General features: G+C 41.6%; 1 protein-coding gene across 3 annotated transcripts in view; it reads left to right on the top strand.

The window, feature by feature from the left end:
* The window catches only part of cct2 (chaperonin containing TCP1, subunit 2 (beta)), a 285779-nt gene that overhangs the window by 37100 nt on the left and 221201 nt on the right, over positions 1–27478 (top strand). The gene's annotated exons all lie outside the window — the stretch shown is intronic.

Genomic DNA, 27478 nt, shown 5'->3' with positions numbered 1-27478 from the left:
ACCTGGCTGGTATTAAAATAATTCTCAGTCATTGGATATTAAGATAGAAAAGCTGTGTAATCCTTTCATGGTAACACTTTATATAACAGTGTTGTAATACACAATGTAATAACCTGCAACTAAATGTACTTAACATGTAACATAAAGGCATAGAACAGCCTGTACTTACCAATTATAATTATGAACATAAATCTTTGCTGCTCGCATGGGTTCTGCATAAATACAAACTGTCCTCTAACAGAGTATGCCTCTTTAAGATACACAAGTGTTTAGTTAGAAAGTATCAACATAATGGCTTACAATGTACAATCTAATATATCTAATCTAATATTGCAAGCCAGTTCTGGGACTGTTGTATAGGACTAGATGTTGATATCCCTCAATAGATGCATACTTGAGGCACCGATGGGACTCCGTGGGATGGTCAAATGAGTGATGGCACCCTTTGGGTTATCCAGAGGGCGCTCTCCGTCTTCGGTGTTTCTCTGATGGCCCACGACACCTCCAGAGGGTTCAGCTGTGAATCCCAGCAATATGGAGGTATATTTGGTGCAAATCAACTGAGCGCCTGTGACAGTGGAAGTGTGTAGTTGTAGAGAATATCCACACATGTGTACCAGTAAATGTCACAGAGAGAAATGTTTTAAGAGTTGCAAATTTGTAGACTTTCTCTTCCACAAACACAACACAACAGTTACACCTTCTCTAATTCTTCATTGCTGCTGGACAAATCCTATTCTACAACAAATCACACATTAAGAAACTCGTACGCTCACATTTTTGCTGCAGTGAATATGGTGCAAAACGCATTTACACACTCGCATCAAAACATGTGAAGTCACGGACAAATTTTGCTCATCCACAAATCAGTACGTCAATTCATCCAATGAGAGGGAAGTGTGCTTAGTGCAATACTACATTTAAATGAGGACATTTCCTCATTTTTCAAATGGCTTTAAAAACATACTAAACAGTTTCTTATTAAAAAAAGCATAACGTTTCCTATTATGGGTAGGTTTAGGGGTAGGGTTACGGGGCTTTTACACTGGGCTGGTTTGCTGCGGTCCGAGCCCGAGCGCGTTTGTTCCCGGCGCCCCCCGCAGCGTTGGTCTGGTTTCACACTCAACTTGATTCTATCGAACCCTGGTGCGTTTGCGTGCATATTACGTCATCGCAAACGTGCACGGCGCATGATAGAAAACAGAACGTGGGTCAATATTGTGTATTTTATTAATTCGCTGCTATTATGCGCAATTGAGTGAACACTACAGGTTTACTGTGCGTGTGTGTCACACAAGGTGGACTTCTGCTGCTTGCAAACGGACTCTTTTGAGGAGACAGAGGATTTCCAAATTTGTTGCCCTGATTTCACGCGCAATGCACGAATACACTGCAGGCTCACTCTCGCTCGTATCCAAGGTAAATCATCAACACTATCATCCCTTACAAGTGTTTTATTTAACTGAATACATCACAATGAGCTAAAACCCATGCGCAGGTTACTTTACTTCCTGAACAAGTGCGCACCCGAGTCCGTGTTGCTTTCACATTCACGCGAACCGCGGCACGGTTCGGGAGCAACCGAACTCAGACCACCTCCTCCAGGTAGCCTCGGGTTCGGTACCCCAGTGCGCACCCGGGTCCCATGACAGCGTTCACATTAGCGATTTTTCATGCGAACCGTGCCCTGTTCCGAACTAAACTGCCAGTGTGAAAGCCCCCTTAGCAGGGACGTGCACAGGAATTTTGTGGGGCAGTTGCTCTGACCTGAAAAAAGGGCACTACCCCCAAAACTCACGGGCTATATGAAGGAATATATTCAGTTGAATTTTGCCCATACAAATTGCCTTATCTGATCGTGTTTATGTCCAAACGACGCAATGCCTCATATTATGGTCTTATTATTATTTATTAAGATTGCAAACGTCAAAGATGACAGGTTTATGATATGCAACTTTGTAAACAGTATACAAAATGTATTAACAATATGTTAAATGTCACCAAAATACACATGAGAAAAAGAGTTCCTCATATTATTGTTTATTGTTTTTTAATTATTATTATTATTATTTTTTTTTAAATAAATAATCTGGATTGAATTGACAGATGGGGAAAAACTCGCTTCTAAAAAAAAAAAAAAAAAAAACGCTTAGATTTCGGAAAAAACACAATCCTTTTTAACCTTTTGGCTTCCCGTACATTCAATTGTGCTTTTTGCTCATCTGGGCAACTACGCATGATTTGTAGTATGATTGCGTAAAGGGAACAGGAATTCCGGTAAGGAACAGAATCGACTGCTAAACCCAGTGCCGATCCTGACCTCCTCCTCGGGCCCTAAGCAAAATTCTGCTAAGGGGCCTCTACCTGACCCGTGATGTCGTGAGCTATGTAAACCATTTGCCATTGCCACACAGTCACACCTGACACTTCAGCGCTCCCATACAATCCTCCCTCCTTTAAACAAAACAGTCAAAGAATAAGTACAACAATATAGAACAGAATGAGGTTCAAATACACAATATTTATTGAATAGAGTATTTTCTATAGAATGTTAACATAAGAAGTGAATATTAACGTAAACATAAATAAGAAGAAAATAATAAATTATAACCCTGAGCTTTGGCTTTTGGGATTAACTTTGGTTCTTTCTACAGCCTGGGCATTTTCGGCATCAGTATGATTTTTTAATTTTCAGTTGAAGCAATTCTTGATTTATTTATTAGGGATGTGCATCCATATTGACCAGTATGTCCAGCTAATCAACATTTTAAATTCAATATAGCCTATAAATCAATAGTCAATCAATGTCAAATTGTGAATACATTGCTTTCTATCTTGCATAATTAGTGCAGTTGTTTAGAGTTTGTAACCACACTGAGACTTGATAATCAGTGTCTTGTTTTAAAAGTATAATGTGTACTTTGATTGGGAGTGCCATCATTCACGTGCATGTATTGAACAGTATGTCTGGTCTCCACATATTTCTGCTTGAAAAATGCGAGTTTCATTTCGTGTACGCGCATATGAACGCACGATAACACAAGCGACGCGGTTATGTTTTCCAAGCTGCAGTAAACAAACACCGTTGCACTTTGTCGTTTATCAAAAACAAACGTAAAAAAAATTGTGTTTTACTCTTACTTTTGTCAGGCACAAAGTGATGCAAGAGATGCACTGCCTGCCCAGCTAGGTTAGCAAGACCTAAAAACATCAAACTTTACTGACATCAAACTTAGAGAGGAGAGAACACAAGTTTACCTGATTGTTGTTCCCGCAATTCACTCTCATGGTTTTTTTCTTCTTCCTCTTTTCGTGACCAGAAGGATAGTTTCGCTTCATTATGTCGTGGATGTTGTAGCTACACATTTGACGGCGCGCTATGACTATGACACGAGATGGAGGCGTGGCCTTAAGTAATTTGCGTGGCCCAACGCCGGTCGCGTGCAATAGCATCCAGCTGCAACCCCGCAGACTCACCTCCGGGTAGACACCACTGGCTGGACACCAGTGGATGGACAGCCTACGTCATTTCCCTTTTCTCCGTCATTTCCGTTTCGCCGCTAATTTCCGTTTTCACCGCTGGATGGACAGCAATTTTATTTAATATTTTCACCTCTGGATAGACAGCATATTTAGTTCTCTGGATTGACATATATTTATTTTATATTTTCACCTCTGGATAGACAGCATATTTAGTTCTCACCTCTGGATGGACAGACAATTTATTTTATATTTTCACCTCTGGATAGACAGCATATTTAGTTCTCACCTCTGGATGAACAGAATATTTATTTTATATTTTCACCTCTGGATAGACAGCATATTTAGTTCTCACCTCTGGATGAACAGAATATTTATTTTATATTTTCACCTCTGGATGGACAGACAATTTATTTTATATTCTCACCTCTGGATGAACAGAATATTTATTTTATATTTTCACCTCTGGATAGACAGCATATTTAGTTCTCACCTCTGGATGGACAGACAATTTATTTTATATTTTCACCTCTGGATAGACAGCATATTTAGTTCTCACCTCTGGATGAACAGAATATTTATTTTATATTTTCACCTCTGGATAGACAGCATATTTAGTTCTCACCTTTGGATGGACAGTATATTTATTTTATATTTTCACCTCTGGATTGACATATTTATTTTATATTTTCACCTCTGGATAGACAGCATATTTATTTTCTGTTTTCACCTCTGGATAGACAGACAATTTATTTTATATTTTCACCTCTGGATTGACAGCATATTTAGTTCTCACCTCTGGATAGACAGCATATTTATTTTCTGTTTTCACCAGTGGATAGACAGCATTTTTATTTTCTGTTTTCACCTCTGGATAGACAGCATATTTATTTTATATTTTCACCTCTGGATAGACAGCATATTTATTTTCTGTTTTCACCTCTGGATAGACAGCATATTTATTTTATATTTTCACCTCTGGATTGACAGCATATTTAGTTCTCACCTCTGGATGAACAGAATATTTATTTTATATTTTCACCTCTGGATAGACAGCATATTTAGTTCTCACCTTTGGATGGACAGTATATTTATTTTATATTTTCACCTCTGGATTGACATATTTATTTTATATTTTCACCTCTGGATAGACAGCATATTTATTTTCTGTTTTCACCAGTGGATAGACAGCATATTTATTTTCTGTTTTCACCTCTGGATAGACAGCATATTTATTTTATATTTTCACCTCTGGATAGACAGCATATTTATTTTCTGTTTTCACCTCTGGATAGACAGCATATTTATTTTCTGTTTTCACCTCTGGATAGACAGCATATTTATTTTCTGTTTTCACCTCTGGATAGACAGAATATTTATTTTATATTTTCACCTCTGGATAGACATATTTATTTTATATTTTCACCTCTGGATAGACAGCATATTTATTTTCTGTTTTCACCTCTGGATAGACAAATATTTATTTTCTGTTTTCACCTCTGGATAGACAGAATATTTATTTTATATTTTCACCTCTGGATAGACAGCATATTTATTTTATATTTTCACCTCTGGATAGACAGCATATTTATTTTCTGTTTTCACCTCTGGATAGACAAATATTTATTTTATATTTTCACCTATGGATAGACAGCATATTTATTTTATATTTTCACCTCTGGATAGACAGCATATTAATTTTATATTTTCACCTCTGGATAGACAGCATATTTAGTTCTCACCTCTGGATGAACAGAATATTTATTTTATATTTTCACCTCTGGATAGACAGCATATTTAGTTCTCACCTTTGGATGGACAGTATATTTATTTTATATTTTCACCTCTGGATAGACAGCATATTTAGTTCTCACCTTTGGATGGACAGTATATTTATTTTATATTTTCACCTCTGGATTGACATATTTATTTTATATTTTCACCTCTGGATAGACAGCATATTTATTTTCTGTTTTCACCAGTGGATAGACAGCATTTTTATTTTCTGTTTTCACCTCTGGATAGACAGCATATTTATTTTATATTTTCACCTCTGGATAGACAGCATATTTATTTTCTGTTTTCACCTCTGGATAGACAGCATATTTATTTTATATTTTCACCTCTGGATTGACAGCATATTTAGTTCTCACCTCTGGATGAACAGAATATTTATTTTATATTTTCACCTCTGGATAGACAGCATATTTAGTTCTCACCTTTGGATGGACAGTATATTTATTTTATATTTTCACCTCTGGATTGACATATTTATTTTATATTTTCACCTCTGGATAGACAGCATATTTATTTTCTGTTTTCACCAGTGGATAGACAGCATATTTATTTTCTGTTTTCACCTCTGGATAGACAGCATATTTATTTTATATTTTCACCTCTGGATAGACAGCATATTTATTTTCTGTTTTCACCTCTGGATAGACAGCATATTTATTTTCTGTTTTCACCTCTGGATAGACAGCATATTTATTTTCTGTTTTCACCTCTGGATAGACAGAATATTTATTTTATATTTTCACCTCTGGATAGACATATTTATTTTATATTTTCACCTCTGGATAGACAGCATATTTATTTTCTGTTTTCACCTCTGGATAGACAAATATTTATTTTCTGTTTTCACCTCTGGATAGACAGAATATTTATTTTATATTTTCACCTCTGGATAGACATATTTATTTTATATTTTCACCTCTGGATAGACAGCATATTTATTTTATATTTTCACCTCTGGATAGACAGCATATTTATTTTCTGTTTTCACCTCTGGATAGACAAATATTTATTTTATATTTTCACCTATGGATAGACAGCATTTTTATTTTATATTTTCACCTCTGGATAGACAGCATATTAATTTTATATTTTCACCTCTGGATAGACAGCATATTTATTTTCTGTTTTCACCTCTGGATAGACAGCATATTTATTTTATATTTTCACCTATGGATAGACAGCATATTTATTTTCTGTTTTCACCTCTGGATAGACAGCATATTTATTTTATATTTTCACCTATGGATAGACAGCATATTTATTTTATATTTTCACCTCTGGATAGACAGCATATTTATTTTATATTTTCACCTCTGGATAGACAGAATATTTATTTTATATTTTCACCTCTGGATAGACAGCATATTTATTTTATATTTTCACCTCTGGATAGACATATTTATTTTATATTTTCACCTCTGGATAGACAGCATATTTATTTTCTGTTTTCACCTCTGGATAGACAAATATTTATTTTCTGTTTTCACCTCTGGATAGACAGAATATTTATTTTATATTTTCACCTCTGGATAGACATATTTATTTTATATTTTCACCTCTGGATAGACAGCATATTTATTTTATATTTTCACCTCTGGATAGACAGCATAATTATTTTCTGTTTTCACCTCTGGATAGACAAATATTTATTTTATATTTTCACCTATGGATAGACAGCATATTTATTTTATATTTTCACCTCTGGATAGACAGCATATTAATTTTATATTTTCACCTCTGGATAGACAGCATATTTATTTTCTGTTTTCACCTCTGGATAGACAGCATATTTATTTTATATTTTCACCTATGGATAGACAGCATATTTATTTTCTGTTTTCACCTCTGGATAGACAGCATATTTATTTTATATTTTCACCTATGGATAGACAGCATATTTATTTTATATTTTCACCTCTGGATAGACAGCATATTTATTTTATATTTTCACCTCTGGATAGACAGAATATTTATTTTATATTTTCACCTCTGGATAGACAGCATATTTATTTTATATTTTCACCTCTGGATAGACATATTTATTTTATATTTTCACCTCTGGATAGACAGCATATTTATTTTCTGTTTTCACCAGTGGATAGACAGCATTCTTTGCAGGCTTAATTGCTCACATCTTTTCCGTATTGTCATTTTACTTTTATGACTTAAAATATATAATATAAAAGCTGTGTGCAAATTGAAATATGATCTTTATCATATCTCTTTACATAAAACAATTCTCAATAATATACTTAATATTATAACATCAATAATTCATGCAAACTGCATTCACAAGAACCACCTTGAAAATATATATTGTTCAGATCATGTCACTATTTTTTGTAACTTAAATTCAGCCTAGATCAATGGACTATAGCGTTTTGTCAATACAACAGACTTGTACATGTTAATTGACCACAGTTTTTTGCCTTGCCCATTTGGATATTCAATTCTTATTTTTTTTTTGTAAATGTAACCACTTCTGTTTTAAAATATACGTAGATTCACATGATCAGACAATTTACCAAACAATCCAGATCAAATTAACACTTCATGGTTTTGCAATATTTATTGGAAATTACACAATCTAATTAGTAAAATCTGACCATCAGAATGAAGATGCCACAGTAAGGTTGTCAAGAGATTTAATTTCAAGAGAAAAAAAAAAAAAAAAAAAAAAAAAAAACTATTGCACACTACTCCTCATTCCTGGCCCCTAAAACTGGCAGTCTGGGCAATGCTCAGTAAATTCAGGGTCTGTATAAAACCCTCGCAGGTCTCCACGTCTTCCGTTTCCACGGTACCCCACTGAGTCTTTGAACAAAGCTCTGCAATTTCTGCATTCAACAATTGTAAAAGGGACACACATGTCTCTAACATCCTGGGGCAGTTTTTTGACATTCACCACACCTAAAGCAAGAACAGATGTACAATATGATTAGAATGAGCATGTTTATATTTAACTATATTAGAGTACAAGTGTTGATTCAAGGCCAATACAGAAATGAAAAATTGATTAAAAACTTACTCTCCAGCCAAGCATAATGGGCCCTGTGTCTGAATTCAAGACTGCTCACCACATCCCTCAAGGCTGTACATGTTAAGGACAGGGTAAGGTAGGCGGCATCTCCGTCTGAGAGGATCACCTCTAGACAAACCTCCTCCAAAACACTTTTTGGCATCTGAAGGCCAAATCAAATTTAGAAATGAACAATCCATACATGTACACACATGTACACAATTATTCATTCAATTTTTTTAAGGTTACCTGTAAAAGCAGGGAAGTGCCTGGATCCTTGTTGAAGAGATTGAATTACATATTGAGAAATCATATCCCCAGCAAACATGCTCAATGAATAACACATTTACAAAATACAGTGTAATGCTCTCTATAGTGATGCTTCAAATACATACCAAGGACTCAGGACGAGTCTCTAGCTTGCGGTGCTTCTCTGCCTTGGTGTATGCATGTTCCTTAGAAACAATTAAATTCATAAAATGAAGGACAATGGTGAACTTATATCTACAATTTAATGTTGTTTAAAAAGGTACACTTGACACTGTAACGATAAATTACTCATAATTCTTGAATTGTCACTTACTTGCATGACTTGTTCAAGTTTCCGTTTCCTTGGAATGCGGAAAACTGGCTGAAGTTTCCCCATAACCACAGCCTTTGCCATGTCTGTCCAGTGAGCAAACTTTCTACCATGCCTGCAAACAGGGACAATAATTCCCTGGCACCAGCCCATGTATATACTGTATAAATATACTGAAAATAACTTTTGTAAACATGTGCAGGTATGGCAATAAATATATATATGCAGCAGACTTTGTGAAAATATTTTTCTATTTTTGTCATTCCTATGGCCATGACTATACACTAGTACCATTTTGAATAATCTAAAACCACATTATTAAAACATATAAGACAGTACCCTTCCAAGTCCAGGTTCTCCATAAGGATGACACACCACCACCTTCTGAGTTCAGCCATGTCATGCTGTAGTTTCAGAACAGTTTCAATTAGACAGGATTTACTTTTAATATTTTTTCTTGAAGGCAAAAACATCAAAGTTTGCAATTGAAATTCAAATACGTACAATGGAGAAATCAAAAGGAGAGTTTGTCACTATATACCATGCGTACTGAAAGACAAAAAAGTGAAAAAAATAAGTCTAGATCCTTGACATAAGGTTATAAACACTTAATAAATTTGTAAAAATCTGACCATCAAAATGAAGATGCCACAGTCATTCCCGTAAGGTTGTGGAGGAAGTCCCTATTTCAAGAGAAAATAAAACATGATCAGCTCCAAAACTGGAAACATGACATATTCAAATCATTCACCTTATTGGTTGGAAAACACCGCTTAAAAACTATTACCTTTATGTCCACGCCAGTTATCTCTGTCCCATTCACCAGGCTTTTTGCAAGGTCACTAAGAAACCAAAATCAAAAATGTAGTCTTACTAAATACATAAAGTCAAGATACTCACAGACGGTCGAACATGAGTAGAATGCAAGATACAAATCTTTATCATGCATTGATAAAAAAATAAAAAATTATACATACATATATACACTCACCTGGCCACTTTATTAGGTACCCCATGCTAGTAACGGGTTGGACCCCCTTTTGCCTTCAGAACTGCCTCAATTCTTCGTGGCATAGATTCAACAAGGTGCTGGAAGCATTCCTCAGGGAGTTTGGTCCATATTGACATGATGGCATCACACAGTTGCCGCAGATTTGTCGGCTGCACATCCATGATGCGAATCTCCCGTTCCACCACATCCCAAAGATGCTCTATTGGGTTGAGATCTGGTGACTGTGGAGGCCATTTTAGTACAGTGAACTCATTGTCATGTTCAAGAAACCAATTTGAAATGATTAGAGCTTTGTGACATGGTGGAAGTAGCCATCAGAGGATGGGTACATGGTGGCCATAAAGGGATGGACATGGTCAGAAACTATGCTCAGGTAGGCCGTGGCATTTAAACGATGCCCAATTGGCACTAAGGGGCCTAAAGTGTGCCAGGAAAACATCCCCCACACCATTACACCACCACCACCAGCCTGCACAGTGGTAACAAGGCATGATGGTTCCATGTTCTCATTCTGTTTACGCCAAATTCTGACTCTAACATCTGAATGTCTCAACAGAAATCGAGACTCATCAGACCAGGCAACATTTTTCCAGTCTTCAACTGTTCAATTTTGGTGAGCTCTTGCAAATTGTAGCCTCTTTTTCCTATTTGTAGTGGAGATGAGTGGTACCCGGTGGAGTCTTCTGCTGTTGTAGCCCATCCGCCTCAAGGTTGTGCGTGTTGTGGCTTCACAAATGCTTTGCTGCATACCTCGGTTGTAACGAGTGGTTATTTCAGTCACTGTTGCCCTTCTATCAGCTCGAACCAGTCTGGCCATTCTCCTCTGACCTCTGGCATCAACAAGGCATTTCCGCCCACAGAACTGCCGCTCACTGGATGTTTTTTCTTTTTCGGACCATTCTCTGTAAACCCTAGAGATGGTTGTGCGTGAAAATCCCAGTAGATTAGCAGTTTCTGAAATACTCAGACCAGCCCTTCTGGCACCAACAATCATGCCACGTTCAAAGTCACTCAAATCACCTTTCTTCCCCATACTGATGCTCGGTTTGAACTGCAGGAGATTGTCTTGACCATGTCTACATGCCTAAATGCACTGAGTTGCCGCCATGTGATTGGCTGCTTAGAAATTAAGTGTTAACGAGCAGTTGGACAGGTGTACCTAATAAAGTGGCCGGTGAGTGTATATTAGAGGTGGGCATAGATTAATTTTTTTAATCTAGATTAATATTGAAATTAATCAAGATTAATCTAGATTAAAATGGCTCATTTGAATTCTCCCGAAGGCATTCAGAATATGTGTGCTACCCAAATAATGACTAAAAGTAAGTCTTTGAGAATAGTTTGCCTCGCGTAGGGATGTGCATTTCTGCCAAAAATGCCATTCGACAATCGAGGAGCAAAAGTCGAATATCGTAAAAACAAAAAACAAAACAAAAACCCCAATGACAGAAAGGGAGGCCAATTTCATCTTTAGCGATTTGTCATCAAACAAACTGTTTATTAATTGAACAAGTAACATGTTTTCGTCCCTTTTTTTAACATAGTAGGCTAATTGGAAGAAGAAAAAAAACAATACGCACGACAGTCGGTTTTTGCATCGCCAATGCTCGTTAGATCAAAAAATAATGTCATCATATGTCATAAGAATTTTATGTGAACCTGCCTTGTTACTGCAATAGCCTCATTTTTAAACAAATTAGTTTCAATCAATGTAAACTATTCGTGTGATTATGCCACTGCGCAATACACGCGCAATACACACACAATGTATTACCTGAATGAAATTAAATCGAATGTATCGTCCTGTGGAATCATTCATTCACAGACAGCTTACGAAGATGTTCAACTTATAAAGATCTTCATCGCTGGCAAAAATATGCTGCATTTGCAGATTTGCATTCACTAGACTAGACTGTAGATCGGCCACTTCATCCAACGCTCTTGATGCTCTTAAATCTTCCTGTTTCGACTCCGAGTGTGAATTGAAAGCGCTTCAGACGATTCAGTGCGCGAGGAACTGAACAGATCAACTGATTCGCGAACCGATTTAGACAGATCATCTGACAACTTGTTTGATGAAGTCTTTGAACAGAATCACTCAAAAGAGTGATTCATTTGTAAATGAGCATCGCTCATGCCCATACAAAGGACACAGCGCGCTTGGAATAAACTCATTTAACAACGTATTGCATTAAAATAAAGTAACGAGAGGACGTCGCCAAACGTAACAAAGTAAAAGTACACCTTGTGTCCCTGACAGGAAAATACCCTACTGCGCGATCTGTGACAGTAGGCGCGGCGTCATAGTACACATTAGAATTGCGCGAAAATATAACGATATTCGAAAAAGCTATTTATGATCCCAACCCAACTTTGATTAACGGCGATATTTTTTTTATCGCCCGATAAGAGTCTCACGTTAACGCAGCACGTTAACGCCGATAACGGCCCAGCACTAATATATATATATATATATTAGGGGTGGAACGGTACATGTATTCGTATTGAACCGAAACGGTACGGGCGTCACGGTTCGGTGCACGAATTTGCACGGAGAATACACGGTACAAATAAAATAAAATAAACTCTTAAATAGCGATAAATTTCGCTCTATTCGCTTTTGGTGTGACTGTGAACGCAGCAATGAACAGGCTGCGATCAAGATCGCAATGCTGGAGTGTGTGTGTGCGCGAGAGAGAGAGAGAGAGGCGCGATTAACAGAGAGAGAGAGAGGCGCGGGCGCGAATCGCGCGATCGAAATGTGTGTGTGTGCGTGCGCGTGGGAGAGAGAGAGAGGCGCGAATCGCGCGATCGAACTGTGTGTGTGTGTGTGTGTGTGTGAGGCACGGGCGATCGAACAGTGGAAACATAAAAACATACTCCGTCATTTTTTTCATACAGGACATCATTAAAACTGCAATTTGTTTACTTATATTTGTGTTCACTCGCAATAAAACACAACATTGTGCTTTTGTCACAATCTAAACTCTTATCAAACTGTAACCTAGGAAAACAAATATATTGATCTGAAATAGCAAATTAATTTTAAATTCATTCAGGTACAATTACCAAACATATCTCAAGGTCTTTTTAATAATTTAATTAATAAACTAATTATATAAAACTACTGTCAGTGCACTACAAATAAACTGGTTCTATGCCTTTATTAATAAAACTTATTTAAAAAATACAAGACATTTATAAAAAAAAGCCTTCTGCATTTTTGTTTTGCTATTCACTCCATTGTACCGAAGTCATACCGAACCGTGACGTCTGAACCGAGGTATGAACCGAACCGTGACTTCTGTGTACCGTTCCACCCCTAATATATACACTCACCGGCCACTTTATTAGGTACCCCATGCTAGTAACGGGTTGGACCCCCTTTTGCCTTCAGAACTGCCTCAATTCTTCGTGGCATAGATTCAACAAGGTGCTGGAAGCATTCCTCAGGGAGTTTGGTCCATATTGACATGATGGCATCACACAGTTGCCGCAGATTTGTCGGCTGCACATCCATGATGCAAATCTCCCGTTCCACCACATCCCAAAGATGCTCTATTGGGTTGAGATCTGGTGACTGTGGAGGCCATTTTAGTACAGTGAACTCATTGTCATGTTCAAGAAACCAATTTGAAATGATTAGAGCTTTGTGACATGGTGGAAGTAGCCATCAGAGGATGGGTACATGGTGGCCATAAAGGGATGGACATGGTCAGAAACAATGCTCAGGTAGGCCGTGGCATTTAAACGATGCCCAATTGGCACTAAGGGGCCTAAAGTGTGCCAGGAAAACATCCCCCACACCATTACACCACCACCACCAGCCTGCACAGTGGTAACAAAGCATGATGGTTCCATGTTCTCATTCTGTTTACGCCAAATTCTGACTCTAACATCTGAATGTCTCAACAGAAATCGAGACTCATCAGACCAGGCAACATTTTTCCAGTCTTCAACTGTTCAATTTTGGTGAGCTCTTGCAAATTGTAGCCTCTTTTTCCTATTTGTAGCGGAGATGAGTGGTACCCGGTGGAGTCTTCTGCTGTTGTAGCCCATCCGCCTCAAGGTTGTGCGTGTTGTGGCTTCACACATGCTTTGCTGCATACCTCGGTTGTAACGAGTGGTTATTTCAGTCACTGTTGCCCTTCTATCAGATCGAACCAGTCTGGCCATTCTCCTCTGACCTCTGGCATCAACAAGGCATTTCCGCCCACAGAACTGCCGCTCACTGGATGTTTTTTCTTTTTCGGACCATTCTCTGTAAACCCTAGAGATGGTTGTGCGTGAAAATCCCAGTAGATTAGCAGTTTCTGAAATACTCAGACCAGCCCTTCTGGCACCAACAATCATGCCACGTTCAAAGTCACTCAAATCAACTTTCTTCCCCATACTGATGCTCGGTTTGAACTGCAGGACCATGGTCTTGACCATGTCTTGGCCATGTCTACATGCCTAAATGCACTGAGTTGCCGCCATGTGATTGGCTGCTTAGAAATTAAGTGTTAACGAGCAGTTGGACAGGTGTACCTAATAAAGTGGCCGGTGAGTGTATATATGTATGTATGTATGTGTGTGTGTGTGTGTGTGTGTGTATATTGTCCTTGCATTCTTTCTTGTGTGACACACCTGAATGAAAGGCTCATTATTATGCGGGTCTTTCTCTTCTTGAACCACCTAATTATTCACAATGGGGTTGGGCCGTGGTTTCGCGAAAATTCAATGCATGCTAGACGGGCGTCTGTGCGAAATACGGGACTCAGCAGACAAAGTACACAGCGACCTTCAGGAAAAGAGGCAAAAATTGTGCGAACTCGGATCACGCCAAGACGGATTTGAAGAAGCCATTGTGAGTCTGCGTGAGGACATCGCGGACGGTAAAAGGCATGCGGAGTGTGAAATACTTACTTTGAAAGATAAGGTCGATGATCTTGAAAATCGCTCCAGGCATAACAATTTACGCCTCGTTGGCTTTCCTGAAGGGGTAGAAGGGAGAGACGCAGTGTTGTTTGTGGAGGAATGGCTTCCAAAAATCAACGGTGTTGATCAGGGGCGCTGTCACGGTGTGGGTTTGTCTTGTCATGTTTAGTGGTTCCCTGTCTGTCTGTTAGTCTTCCCAGGTGTTTCCCGTTAACCACGCCCCCTTGTTATCCTGTTTAGATCGTTTGCCCTTGTATTTAAGCCCTGTGTTTCAGTCCAGTCCTTGTGAGTTCTTGTTGTTGTAATGTTGATGCTGGTTGTTCTGTTCCTGAGTCCTGTTCCCTGTCTGAGTCCTTGTCCAGTTTGGAGTTTGTTTAATAAAGTGTGCTGCAAGTGGATCCTGCTTCTTCCTTGTCTCAACCACATCATAACAGGCGCCCCTTTGAAATTGAACGAGCTCACCGTACGCTTCAGCGCCAGCCGGCAGAATATGAAAGACCACGGGCCATCGTGATTAAATTGCTTTGCTTCAGAGATACAGTCTCAATACTGAATGCTGCATGGGAGAAAAAAGAGCTTACATATGGCAATTCCAAAATCATGATCTTCCCGGACATGGCAACGACCCTCTACAAGAAGAAACAGGCGTTTGCTCCTCTTAGAAGACGGCTCCAGGACCATAGTAGTTCATACAGCATGCCGTACCCGGCCACGTTGAGAGTGGATCTGCCAGAGGGCGCGCGACACTGCAGAGGCTTATTTGAAAACTCATCATCCAACACTTCTGTCGTCAACGAGTTCGGAGTGAGACTGTAGGTACATTGTAAATTGTAACTGGATCTATGGATATGTGAGCTCCGAATAGCTGTAAGAATGAACAATAAGGAATCTGTTAAATTGTCTATCTTACCATTCTATCTAAGTTGTTCTCTGAAATAGTTCTGTCCAGTTTTTACTTAATAATTTTACTTGCCCAGTAGATGGCGTAGTCAGCGTTTATTCAGTGGATGTATGTGGGTAGCTTTAGCTTGAAGTTGCGCATGTTCAGTACGCAACGTTACGCGTGTGGTTTTTTTGGGGGGGGAGGGGAGGGGAGGGGATGGGAGGTGCCATTTTCTTGCTTTTTTTTCTTTTTTCGATCAATTTGTGTTGCTTTTATTTTATTTTGACTTATAACTGAAAGAGATAAATATAAGTATTTGTCCTGGAATGTTAATGGCATTTATAACAATTTAAAAAGAAAGAAAATACTGTTGTTTTTAAAGAAAAATAAGATAGACATTGCTCTTTTACAAGAGACCCATTTGACTGAGGAGGATCATTGTAAGCTATCACGTCAGTGGCCTGGACAAGTCTTTTTTGCTTCATATAGTTCTCACTCAAGAGGGGTTGCTATTCTGATAAACCGCAGAGTGCCTTTTGTTTTGGAACATGTGGTCAAAGATAACTGCGGAAGATTTATTGTCCTTAAAGGATATATTGCATCTGAAAGTATCACAAAAGCAAATGTGTATGCCCCCAATCAAGATAAACCTCAATTTTTCCATAATTTACATTTACAACTTTTTTTGCCTTGTACAATCATTGGAGGTGACTTTAATTTGGTCCTAGACCCATCAGACAGATCACCTGTTAAATGTTCTGCCTTGACACCATTAGCAAGAGCTGTGAAACACATGATGTCTGAATTAGAGCTGATAGATATTTGGAAGACTTTACATAAGACCCAACAAGATTTCTCTTTTTATTCCTGGCCACATAAAAGTTTTTCTAGAATTTACTTTTTTCTTTTGCACAAAACACAGGAATACTTAGTTGACTCATGTGAATACCTTCCACGGACCTTATCTGATCACTCCCCATTAGTCCTTACGGTTAATGCTCCCACTACCGGAACACATCTTAGAAGATGGCGATTTAGTAACTATCTCCTCAATGACCTTGACTTTATAGCTTTTTTAAATGACAATATAGAAAGTTTTTTTTTAACTTTATTGTGGGCTCTGCTCCTCCAGGGGTGGTTTGGGAGTCATTAAAGGCCTATCTAAGGGGAATAATTATATCATACTCATCTGGTAAAAAGAAAAAATATCTGAGACAACTGAATCTACTTTCTAAAGACATCAAAAAATTGGAACAGGATTGTTCTGTCCGTGGAGATGAAAATATGTTTCAGAAACTAAGCTCACTGCGGCTTGAGTACGATACACTGTCCACTAAAGAAGCAGAGTGTGTCCTCCTTAGATCCAAACAACGATATTATGAGCATGGGGACAAAATTGGCAAATTGTTGGCCTGGCAAATATGAAAAGAAGATGCAGTGAGGTCTATTAATGCAATACGTCGAGTTGACAATACTGTTATCAGAGATCCTACTCTTATTAATCAGGAATTTATGCAATTCTATAAACTGTTATATACCTCCCAAGGTACTGATATGGTGAAAACACATACTTTCCTTGATAAATTGGACATACCATCTCTTACTAAAGTTTCCAGGGACAATTTGGAGGGGGACATGACATGTACCGAGCCGCACTCAGCGAAGGGGACCGCCTCATCTGCGGTTCCTGCCTGAGAGAGGATCATGTAGCACTCGCGCTCGCTGACGGCGGCTGCCCTCACTGCGAGCTATTGCCTATGGTGACTCTGAGGACTCGCCTGGCATATTTCTCCGAGTCTGCACTCCCGCCCGCTGTAGTGCTGCGCCGTGAAGCGCCGTACTCAGCGGGTCCCCGAGCCTTCTCCAGCCCGTAAAAGCTCGCCGGTTCGCCCGCGAGTTTCACCAGCTACACTCAAGTTGCTCACTGACGGACAACGGGTGGCGCGTTTTCGCCATTTGTGACGAAGAGATAGCTGCATCTGTTGAGAAGGCCAGCTGAGCGGCTAGCTTTCTTTACTTTATAAGAAAGCTACCCCGCCCCCACCCCCCGTGGGCATGCGTCACCGGCGAAATAAGGAAAGAGTGTGTTTTTTCCCGCCGAGGCCGGACAATCTCCATTTCTCAAACATTTCCCAGCTCCTCTTAGTTGAAAGGCTGAAAATGACAATATTGCAGCAATGAGCCTGTTGTATAACACGCACACCTGCAACATATGCCGACACACTAAACTGTGATGCTCCCTTATCTGCTCGAGCTAATTTAAGCTTACGTTCCCTCCTGTGGCTCAGTGGCGAAACGCAAAGCTGTTCGCGCGGGAGACCCGTGTTCGATCCTGGCTTACAAGCCAAATTGCTGTCGGTTTAAAAGTCAAGTACCACCTGCCCGTCGTTTCGGCACAGAGTACTGCACTCGCTTGAGCACTGCAAGTTTTTCTCTTCACCCTGACTGTGTGTGACACTATTATAATGAAAAGCCTTTCTTGTGGCTAAATTATTTGAGAATGATGCTGCTAGCCTCTCTTCTCGGACTCTCTGTGAGTTCATGGTAATTATGCACTATATGCGCCCCGGGCACATGCCCCTTGTGACTTTGGTGTTGGATCCCTACATGCACGGCGTTTTGCATAGTGTTCCCCTAGCGTAAGATATTACGCAGTACGAGAGAACCTCTCGTAAGAGAACATACTCGGTTACTAACGTAACCTCAGTTCTCTCTAGAAGAGGATTGGACCGTCACCAAAGGGCCGCTCTCGATAGACTGCTGCATTTGCCGCAGGACAGCCAATAGGCAAGCTAAGCATGCTGCCGCAACAAGTTTTGCAATAATTCAAAATTAAAGATAATTTTTTGGCTTCAATATCTCAAGGAAAAGAGGTTTTCCCCTAGCGGAATATATTACGCAGTACTCGTTCCCTCTTCTAGAGAGAACTGAGGTTACGTTAGTAACCGAGTACGTTTTGCCAAAGTTTTTTTTAGGGAACTTAATAGTATTATTTTGAGGTTCTTATGGAAAGGAAAAGTGCCACGGGTCAAGCTAAGTTCACTATGTATGACATTCCGGAATGGTGGATTAAAGTTGCCCAATTTCTATTTGCATTACTGTGCAGCTCAGCTGCGCTCAATTTGGATTTGGCAATCAAAATGCACCTCTCCTCCGGCATGGCGACAATTAGAGGAAGCACAAGTACAGGGTGTAGGAGCCACATTTAAGTTTCTTATGTTTTGTGAGGGTGCACCCCCTTTAGGTGGTAACTGGTTTCACCCAACCTGGATAAAAGAGATGCCACCTGCGCATGACAGGAGGAGAGCAGGCCGCAGAGAGACCGTTCTTGACCTCGCCCGCTCAAACACCTGCCTGACACGCTGCTCTTGTGCTGACATTGTTTTGCAATTAAACTCTTATCATTATTGCATCTCATTGCATCTTTTGTTTGTATTTTATTTTTATTTGTAATAAAAAACCGGCATATTCTCAGACAAAACCATCTCGTTGGATTATTGGGTGTAGGTCATAACACTGTGAATTACCTGCCTTCTCAACTCTGGGAAAAAATGTATAAAGCTACAGGAAAAGCCAGAATCCATTTTTTATTATGGCCAGTACATTAGTCAAGAACGTCTGCGACATGGGATTATTTTTGACAACTTTGGAACTTGGACAAGGAAGAAAGCGCTGCATTGCGCGTTAGAAGGAAATAGGACCTCGGCGTGCACGCGAAAGCGGGACAAAGGAATTGGACAATTAAGAACTTTTTCGTTGGACAAAAATCACTGGATTGTTCTAAAGGAAGTTTTGTTCGTGTTTTTTGTAATTATCGAATTTTGTAACCGATTGAAGGCCAAGCAATTGAAGCGGCAAATCAGTTTATTGTTTGAAAGGAAAATACGTGTATTGGACATTGAATTACCTTAAAAAAAAACAATCCTTATTTTTGAGACTTTTTGGAACTTTATTTTTTTGAACAATGAACGAACAATTACATGAATCAGAGACACTTGTTGCAAGTAGGCCTATGGAAGACGAAGCCGTGACTCGTATGCGGAAAGCTAAGCAAGGAAAACTGTCTCACATTACCAGGAGAATTAATTTCGTGATTGACTTATTGACAGACAGTGATTGTATTGATGATGTTAAACTAAATATGACAAAGTTTAATGAGTTTTTTGAAGAATTCAAAGCCTTGCATGCATCATATGCGGATATGCTTGATGAAACCACACGCATAGAAGACGAGGAAAATTGGTATAGACCGAAGCTCGCAGATATTGTTGCTTTCATTGATAAAGTGTTTGAATGGATTAAGTCTGTCGAAAACTCTAGCTCCCCTGGCGCAATTGAAGTGACTTCGTCTGCCAATGAAGCACATGCACCTGCCCCATTAGTTGCCGACAAAGCCCAGGCAGAGTTGGATTTTATAGATGCACAGTCCCATAGGTCCAGCGCTTCATCTGGCAGGTCTCGCACATCCACTCGATCATTGCGCATCAATGCAGAGGCAGACCGAGAAGCTTTACTGGTCGAAGCGTCAAAACTGCAGCAAAAGCATGCACTTGAGGAGCAGGAACTATTGCTGCGCAAGCAAAGGGAAGCACTTGAGCTTAGCGTAAAATTGGACGCATCAAACGCAAAAATTAACTATTTAAAGGCTGCTGAAAGGAACACACATGGTCCCATTCCTTTTGATTTAGACACAGCTCATACATCAATGGATAGAGGAGCATCACAAACTGCACACATGGAAGAGCTAGAAAGAACAATTTCTTTTCTTGAAACCCCTTCAGTGAAATCCAAAGCAAACACTGTTCATGTTAATGTTCCTCTGCTTAACCCAGATCACAGCATGACTACATCACCCAATAGGCCCACCAGCAGTGACTGGCTGTACACCACACAGCTGCAGTACACCACACTGCCTAGTCTCCCCTATGGAGGTGATTCAAACATATCCTCAGTTCAAATTCAGCCAGCTGTTGGTTTAGCTCAAGATGCTCTGTCTACCCAGTTCACCACTCAGCCATCCACAACTGAATCTCAGCCTCAGCTACAAGCGCCACTGCAGCCTCAGTCTTATCAACTGCCCCAAGCTCATCTGCAGCCAAAGCCTCTGCAGCCTCAGCTTCCACCACAGCAGGCCCTTCAACCTCAACCGCCGCCTCCACAGCCACCACAGGCTAGGCCCCAGCTACCAGTTCGTCTGCAGTCTCAGCTGCTGCAGCCTCAGCCCCAAGCTCATCTGCAGCCACTGCAGCCTCAACTCCAACTACAACAACTGCCACAGCCACCGCAGGCTAGGCCCCAGCTACCAGCTCATCTGCAGCCACTGCAGCCTCAACTCCAACTACAACAACTGCCACAGCCACCGCAGGCTAGGCCCCAGCTACCAGTTCGTCTGCAGTCTCAGCTGCTGCAGCCTCAGCCCCAAGCTCATCTGCAGCCACTGCAGCCTCAACTCCAACTACAACAACTGCCACAGCCACCGCAGGCTAGGCCTCAGCTACCAGCTTATCTGCAGCCACAGCCACTGCAGCCTCAACTCCAACTACAACAACTGCCCCAGCCACCGCAGGCTCAGCTTCAGCCACCACTGTGGCCTCAGTCACAGCCTCAGCTTCAACTGCAGCCGCAGCCTCAGTCCCCAACATGGCCTCAGCTTCAACTGCAGTCTCAATGGCCACCTCGGCAACCGCCACAGTCTCAGCTTCAGCCTCAGGCTCAAACGCCCTCTACAGGTACGCCCAGCTCGCTGCATGACAGCCATATGATCAAAGTGTTGGAAAATCAAAATGAACTGACCAGACTGCTCATGAAACAACAGTTGTCATCTACCTTACCACAAGGCAGCATTCCGGTCTTTGATGGTGAGGTCCTTGAATATAAGTCATTTATTCATAGCTTTGAAAACATGATTGAAAGCAAAACTGACAACCAAAGAGATCGTTTACAATTTCTCATAAAGTACACAAAGGGACAAGCCCAGCGGCTAGTTAAAAGTTGTGAATATATGGAACCATATAGAGCAGCGGTCCCCAACCTTTTTTGCGCCACGGACCGGTTTAATATCAGACAATATTTTCACGGACCGGGCTTTAAGGTGCTCCTAAAAACTCGTAGAAAACGCTAGGCGCGAGGTTGCACTCCGGAGGCGTCTGTCGTTGCTAAGCAACCATCAGCTGCGCTCTCCGTTACAGCAAGGAAATTTCAGCAATGGATTTCCACCACCGAAAAACCCTTGCTGTAACTCTGTTACAAGATTAATTTACTAAGAAGAGTAAAAAAAAACGCTGCAGAACACAAAAACCATGGGCAATTTCACCAGCTGATTCAGGAGCTCCGCCTGGACAATGGGAGGTTCAAAGTCTATTTCAGAGTGGACAAGGACCAGTTTGATTATATTTTACGAAAAGTTGGCCCAAGCATCAGTAAACGGAGCTTCTGCCGTGAAACTAACTTATCTCTCCTGCGCAACGGCTCTGTATTTGTCTGAGGTTAGACTATAACTGCAGTGGTCATAAAACACCAGAAATAGCAAACACATACACATATATATATAGAATATAGAAAAATTCTGTATAAACAATGATGGATTTAACAAGAAATCAGTTGTGAGCATTAATATTTTTAGTAAAAATATTTTTTACTAGTAACTAGTGCAGCAGTTTACAGTGTGGAAGATGGTTGGTTGGTTCTTGTCACGTGACCTACAGTGCGCTTGCGGCATTCTGAAAAGTTGAGATGTTTTTATTTCGATGCGGCGCGGACGCGCTTGGATAAAACGGGCGCGTCGCTTCCATTATGAGCGCGCATACCGCGCGCCTACATTTGAAATAACAAACTTGAGCGCGCAAAAGACACGATATGTGAACAGGTAAATGTGTGAATAAATAAAACGGAAATAATGTAAGTTATTTATTCTTTCTGTGCGGCCCGGTACCAAATGACCCACGGAACGGTACCGGTCCGCGGCCCGGGGGTTGGGGACCCCTGATATAGAGGATATCAAAAGGCACTAAAACTATTGAACGAAAACTTTGGCAATGAGTATAAGATCTATTGCGCCTACTTGGAAAAGGCCCTATCATGGCCTCAGATTAAACCACAGGATACCAAGTCCCTGCAGGAGTACTCCATGTTCCTGAGGAGCTGCTGCAATGCAATGGAGGAGATGTCATATATGGAGGAGCTGGACACGATATCCACCATGAAAAGCATTGCTGTGAAGTTGCCCTACAAACTCAGGGAAAAATGGCGCAACAAGGCATTTGAGCTACAGCAACAACGCCAAGGCAGGGTAAGAATTGTCGACTTTGTCTCTTTTATGGAAAAACAAGCTCTCATAGCAGGTGACCCCATGTTTGGAGATCTCCAAGATCAGTCAGCTGCTAAAGGAAAGGCGAAAGCTCCTGTTAAAATACGGCCCTCCAAGTGCTCTGGCAGTATCTATGTGACTAGTGTGGCCCCTGCCACAGGAGCAAATGCCGACCCATCGTGTCTCTTTTGCAGCTCCAAACATGCACTAGATTTGTGCCAAAAGTTCATGAAGAAGGCCCATAGAGACAAGCTAAGCTTTTTGAAAACTAAGGGGATCTGCTATGGATGTCTCTGCCCAGGGCACATTAGCAAGGACTGCAGTAGGCGTCTTACCTGCAACATGTGCAAACGAAATCATCCCACAAAGTCTTGTGCTCATATAGGGGCCGGAGACCATGAGAGCGTTCTCTCCATTGTACCAGTGAATGTCAAGGCAACAAAGGGCAGCCATGTCATACAAACGTACGCTCTGCTGGATCCTGGGTCTTCTGCCACTTTCTGCTCAGAGGAGCTCATGACGCGTCTCAATCTGAGAGGAAAGAGAACACACATACTTCTGCGCACCATGAATCAGGAAACCTCAGTCTCAGCTCATGTCATATCAGGATTGGAGATTTCAGCATTGGACAGCGACACATTCTTCCATCTTCCTGACACCTTGACCCAAAAGAACATGCCAGTAACCAATAGCAGCATCCCCAAGCAAAGTGACCTGGCGCATTGGGCGTCACAATTCCCTCCATTAGTTCAAAGGTGGAACTGTTGATCGGTACGAATGCTCCACACCTACTTGAACCGTGGGAGGTAATAAATAGCCAAAATGGAGGTCCATACGCAGTTAGATCAGTTTTAGGGTGGATGGTAAATGGGCCATTAAGAAGTGCTGCTGGTGCTGGAGGAAGTGTGACCGTCAATAGGATCTACGTTGCGAGTCTGGAAAAGCTGCTAATCTCGCAGTACAACCAGGACTTCCAGGAAAATGCAGCGGAGGAAAAGGCTGAAATGTCTGTTGAGGACAAGGCATTCCTACACAAGGCGAAGGAGGCAGTACTGGAAAATGGTCACTACAGTCTGAGACTGCATTTCAGGAAAGCAAATGTGCACATGCCAAGCAATAGGCAAATGGCAGAACAGCGTCTGTACAGCCTAAAAAGGAAAATGTCAAAGAATGAGAAGTTCAAACAGGAATACACAGCATTTCTCGCTGACATCTTTGAGAACAACTACGCTGAGGAAATTCCACAGGAGGAACTTGTGCAGCCACCAGGAACAACCTGGTTCTTGCCACACCACGGGGTTTACCACCCTAAGAAGAAAAAACTCAGAGTAGTGTTCGACTGTGCTGCGTCATTCCAAGGTGTGTCACTCAACACTGAACTGCTGCAGGGTCCAGACCTCACCAACTCTCTCCTTGGAGTCATCATGAGGTTTCGCAAAGAGCCCATTGGAATCATGGCTGATGTCAAATCAATGTTCCACCAGGTCAGAGTGGCAAAGTCTGATGTTGACTACCTGCGATTCATTTGGTGGCCACAAGGTGACACCAGCCAGACCCCAAAAGAACACCGTATGCTTGTGCACATCTTTGGCGCTGTATCTTCCCCGAGTATTGCAACCTATGCTCTCCAAAAAACTGCCACTGACAATAAAAGCTGTTTTCCCCCTCAGGTAGCAAAGACCATCAGGCACAACTTTTACGTCGACGACTGTGCCAGGTCAGTGTCCAGAGAGTCTGATGCCATCCAGTTGGTAAAAGATCTCACTACATTGTACAGCAAAGGTGGATTCCAGCTAACACAGTGGGTGAGCAATAGTCGTGCAGTGCTATCATCCATTCCCAAAGAGCACAGAGCCAAAGACCTTAAGTCACTTGATCTTGACAAAGACAGCCTGCCAGTTGAAAGAGCATTGGGACTGCAATGGTGTGTAGATTCAGATAGCTTCAAGTTTAACATCAACCTAAGCCAAAAGCCACATACATGCAGAGGCATACTGTCTGTTGCCAGCTCTGTTTTTGACCCTCTTGGCTTTCTTGCCCCTCTCATTCTGCCTGCCAAGCAGCTGCTACAGGAGCTCTGTCAGGCGGGCTTTGGATGGGGTGAGCCTTTGCCGCAGGCCATATCAAAACGATGGATGGAATGGACCAACAGCTTGGAGATGATCAAAGGCTTCAGTGTGCAGCGATGTCTGAAACCAGAGGGTTTCGGAGTGACCAGGTGTGCCGAACTGCATCATTTTGCAGACGCTAGTGAGAGTGGCTATGGCTCTGTGAGCTACATCAGACAGGTGAACCCGAAAGATGTAGTGCATGTCACCTTTGTACTTGGCAAGGCTAGAGTGCTCCCTTTGAAAAACATCTCAGTGCCAAGACTGGAGCTGGCGGCCTCTGCTCTGTCAGTCAAAGTGGACAGAATGCTGAGGAAAGAATTGCACCTTGACTTAGAGCCCTCAGTTTTCTGGACAGATAGCCAAACGGTGCTTAAGTACATCGCCAATGATCAAGCCAGGTTTAAAACCTATGTGGCAAACAGGGTTTCATTCATTCGAGACAACACAGAGCTGTCACAGTGGAGATATGTAGGCAGCAAAGACAACCCTGCCGACGACTCATCCAGAGGGTTGAATGCCAAAAGGTTCATGGAGCAGAGGAGATGGATTCATGCTCCAGAATTTCTATGGAAACCAGAGGAAAGTTGGCCAGTAGTGCAGGCACTGGGCCCCATGCTTCAAGATGATCCAGAGGTTAGGAGAACCACTGCTGTGTTCACAACCATGGTGAAATCTAGAACCCCTACTGACCAGCTTATTTTGCGTTTCTCAAACTGGATCAGCCTTTTAAAGGCTGTAGCTTGGTACCTCAAGCTGAAGAGAAATTTGATGAGGAAAATTAAAAAGGGAAAAGAGTTTACCCCACTCACCCACTCCGACAGGTCACAGTCAAGCCAAAAGGTGGTAGACTTAAAGCCCCATGTTGAACAGTACCTAACTGTGACAGATCTAGCACATGCAGAAAGAGCAGTTGTCATTTACAGTCAGAGACAAGTTTTCTCTCCTGAATTCTCAACATTGCAGATGACACCTCCCAGAGTATCCAACAGCAGTAGGCTTTGCAGGCTCGATCCTGTGCTGGATGATGGCTTCCTGAGGGTAGGTGGCAGACTACACAGATCTGCAATGCCAGATGATACTAAACACCCCTGCATCTTGCCCACAGATTCACACATCTCAGTGCTGTTGTTGCGACACATTCATGAACGCAGTGGACACAGTGGCAGAAACCACATGCTCTCGGAACTCCACAAGAAGTACTGGATTAAAAAGGGCAACTCCGTAGCTAGGAAGGTGCTCACCAAATGCGTCACCTGTCGCCGTGTGAGAGGCAAAGTAGGTCAGCAGAAAATGGCAGACCTGCCGCTGGAAAGAGTCCTACCTGACCTTCCACCCTTTACCAATGTAGGACTGGACTATTTTGGTCCAATTGAGGTGAGACGAGGGAGGAGCACCATCAAAAGGTATGGAGTCATCTTTAATTGCATGTCCAGTAGAGCAGTACATTTGGAAATGGCTTATACTTTGGATACGGATTCATGCATTCATGCCTTGAGGAGATTTGTGTGCAGGAGAGGCCAAGTCAAGCACATCAGGTCTGACAACGGGACGAACTTGGTGGGTGCGCATGCAGAGCTGAAGAGGGCCCTGATGTCTCTCAATCAGAAGAAGATTCAAGATGCCCTGCTTCCTGATGGCATTGCATGGAGTTTTAACCCACCGGCTGCATCACACCATGGCGGGGTCTGGGAAAGACTCATTCGATCCGTCCGGCAGGTACTCAACTCCACTCTGCATCCGCAAACCACGGACGATGAAGGCCTTCAAACCCTGTTCTGTGAGGTGGAGGCAATCCTAAACAGCCGCCCCCTCACCACTGTGTCCTCAGACCCCCATGACCTGGAACCGCTGACCCCCAATCATCTCCTTTTGATGAAGACCATGCCAACACTGCCCCCTGGAGTCTTTCAGAAGTCCGACATCTACGCCAAGCGGCGCTGGAAACAGGTCCAGTACATGGCTGATCTCTTCTGGCTCCGATGGACGAAAGAATATCTTCTCCTGCTTCAAGAGAGGCAGAAATGGACAGGCGTGAAGAAGAACTTCAACATCGGAGACCTCGTCCTGGTGGTCGATCCAACTGCTCCACGAGGGTCCTGGCCATTAGGAAGAGTCCTGGAGACGACATCAGATTCAAGAGGCTTGGTCAGGTCTGTGAAGTTGAAGACTAAGACTTCAGTCCTTGAGAGGCCCATCACCAAATTGTGCCGGATCCTTGAGGCTGACGATTAATCCTGATGACGACTCCAATGATGTCCTTGATAACACTATACAGGGAAATAGTGTTTTAATCATTACATGGAGAATGGATACTTTATTACTTGGCTCCTTTTTGTATGTTGTAAAATAATTGATTCTTGGAGAACAATT

Source organism: Rhinichthys klamathensis, unplaced genomic scaffold (genome assembly GCF_029890125.1).
Source record: "Rhinichthys klamathensis goyatoka isolate OS25496 unplaced genomic scaffold, OSU_Roscu_1.1 h1tg000018l_1, whole genome shotgun sequence".
NCBI lineage: Eukaryota > Metazoa > Chordata > Actinopteri > Cypriniformes > Leuciscidae > Rhinichthys > Rhinichthys klamathensis.
Note: the sequence above shows the minus strand (reverse complement) of the source record. Positions and strands in the feature narration are given on the sequence as shown.